Consider the following 2,783-nt stretch of genomic DNA (forward strand, 5'->3'; position numbering starts at 1 on the left):
AAAACAAATGCAGCTTTTCCAACGTACAGCTGTCTATTTGAAAGTATGGGTCACCTACTCCAAGACGCCATCCGATATCGGCAACGCTTCGGAGGCATGGGTGACCAAAAACCTTAAAACACCTCACTTCATCTATTCGTAGAAGCCATGTTTCACAACCATGTAACAATATAGCCTTTACTGTAGCCTGGTACACGCTACCCTTGATATCAAGTGACGCAAATTAGAAAACATGATTCAGCCCTTTGTGATTCGTGCCTGACCAGACAGAGTTAATACAACTACCGAGATATATGAAGTTCTCCAGTTGCCCACTAATAATAATTAGTAATAAATAATCATCCCTTTCGGTGTGTAGCTGTCGTTCCACGTTATTGAAGTGCGAGATACTGCCAGGTTGCCAAAGACTAGACAGCATTGGTCGAGATGCTGAGGTTGGGTTCGAAGGACGGACCTCCAGGCTGTCTGGGACGTTCTTCTCCCAGATAAATACACACGCTAGACAGACACTGGCTGACTAACAACCGTTCTTGGACGGAGCAGGTGGAAGGTCGCCTAGATAAGGCGCACAATGATGCTCGAGTAGAGATCGGCATTCAGACATCTGAGGCTAAACAGGGTCTCACAGTCACACTCAGTATTCTTGTTAAAGGCAGACATTCCGATTGGGGATAACAGGTGGTCAAACTGACTGTTGTTCGAAGTATTGTTCCAAGCTGTCCAAACGTCTTTTTGTTAAATACCAGGAAGCCATTATGGTCCTTGGTGGTATAGCTAACAACGATTTCGAGAATTATTCAAAGGAATGCAGTAGAGCAGTTTGCGGATACACCCAGCGTTTTTCGCATCTTTCATTTGTTCGAACTTCCCAATCTACCAAGTTTCCGGTGGCAATGCAGTTACTCAATGGGCCACTTACAACCCTAGGAGAGGCAAACGTGTGAAACGTTTTATGTATGTTGGAAGTTGTATTGGTGCTGATCGTTAAATGACAACTGAGGTCAATGCACGGAGTTCTGAGCCTCGGGTGACGTTCTTTTAATGTGGGACACCTGTGGCGGCAAAGCGGTACATTCATGAATCTCAGGGGACGTGTGTTATGCTCCTGTTTGGGTCATTTTACTATGTGGCTGTTAGATGGCTTCTCTGAGCAGCGGAAATCATACATCTTCATGTCTTCGACAACCGTTGTCCGAGGACCNGTGTAGGCTGGTGTGGGAGAATTTATAACGAGGCAATTAGAAAGCGAGTTGTTCGGTTGGAAGCAGAGATTTCAATCAAACACTGTTTCTAGCACAAGAAGCTGCGATGGTTAGGTCATACATTGCGCACTTCGGAACATCGTCTGCCTTAAGATCTATTGTTTTCGTGCCCAACTTGGAGTGACGCAAACTGAGGGGTGGTCAACCGTTGGTCTTTGACCTTGCAGAGAGATGTAGAAGTGATTGTAAAAGTTCTATTTGCTCTCGGTGTGACTAGCCTTCCAGGATGAATTCCGCGTGATACCCCCGTGCATGATCAGAGGTGCTGCAAGATACGGCTGCCAGTCGATGTCACTGGGTTCGTTGTCAGTTTCTCTCTAGATTGCTTCAATGGGCGTCTGAAGGTATAGGTACCTAGAGGTGATCTGTTAGAATAACACTGAGCCCATTCCACCTTCATTTTTCTTCATAATAAACCTTTCAAATAAATTATGGTTGCAAGGCAGCGGATCATCAACGCTGAACACTGATGTGCCGTCGGTGATGATGGTGGTGATGATGATGATGTGTTGTTTGGTTTAGTGGCCTGGTTTAGGTAAGTGCAAGTGAACACGGCAAACTCTGTTTCCAGTTTCTAATTTTCGAACTTTCGCTTCATCATGTCTATGTTATCATTACTTTGATGTTACTCGGAATCTGCGTCAGCCTTGTTCAGGAACGTTCGATTATTCCACTCACATTTGTTCTTCAAGTCACTTCCAGAACCATCGTGCTGAACTACCCGACTGACCTGTTTGTCTTTCTACGTTTTCCTTTTTTAGCCCGATCTACTACACTCGAACTCCTCTCTGCCATTATACTTCGGTTCTCTCATTATTTCCACCTCTTTAAGACTCGATTTAACAGCTTCTGTTGAGGTTCATCCTTCCATTTGAATAAATAATATTTCCTCTAAGTTAATCCAATCTTTCCACGTGATCATCTTTCCATTTAATTTGATTATTTGCAGGACTTCTCTGGTTTTGTGGATACATTCCCTCTGCAGCCGCTCTGATTTGAAGTGGCTGAATCTGTTGTTCGAGAGAGTATCTATGCTCAAATATGCCTAGTGTAGTAGTACTATTTCTCACACTTGAACATACAAGGCTCATTTCATTCTCCTTTCAGGGGGTACATTCTTCCTGAATTTCAATTGACGTGGTTCACTTATTGATGCAACCGTTTGTGAGATTACGGTAGTCTTCTTAAGGTCTATCATATTTTATGTCGCAACAAGGTGAATATTATTCAATTACTCTACTGCTAACACCTACTAGTGTCGGCGAAGGGATCAACAGTCTCGTTTCATGATGTCTCCTATGAGGTTTCGGTGCGCAAGTTTCCATGGAGCTGTCCTGTACACCTACCAGTTCTTTCCAATCTGAAGTGAGTTTTATTCACTCTGGAAACCAGATTTTTCATCCACCAAGTCAGACGACTAGTCCTTTGTGAAAGACAGATGTGACAGCTAGCTCACATCGCGTCGGGTTTTCAGTTCCATATGGAACACAAAATAGGTTTGTGACTGCCCGGTCGGATGTA

The 2,783-nt window shown here is 43.9% G+C and overlaps 1 protein-coding gene across 1 annotated transcript in view; it reads left to right on the plus strand.

Annotated features, from left to right (window-relative positions):
* Nucleotides 1-2,209: 2,209 nt before the first annotated feature.
* The window catches only part of T265_09965 (hypothetical protein), a gene marked incomplete at both ends in the record, with an annotated part of 34,559 nt that continues 33,985 nt past the window's right edge, over nucleotides 2,210-2,783 (plus strand). The window contains 2 exons of the mRNA XM_009176200.1: nucleotides 2,210-2,315; nucleotides 2,370-2,627. The remainder of the gene's footprint in view (nucleotides 2,316-2,369; nucleotides 2,628-2,783) is intronic.

The sequence above is a fragment of the Opisthorchis viverrini genome (genome assembly GCF_000715545.1).
Source record: "Opisthorchis viverrini unplaced genomic scaffold opera_v5_321, whole genome shotgun sequence".
NCBI classification, from domain to species: Eukaryota; Metazoa; Platyhelminthes; class Trematoda; order Opisthorchiida; family Opisthorchiidae; genus Opisthorchis; species Opisthorchis viverrini.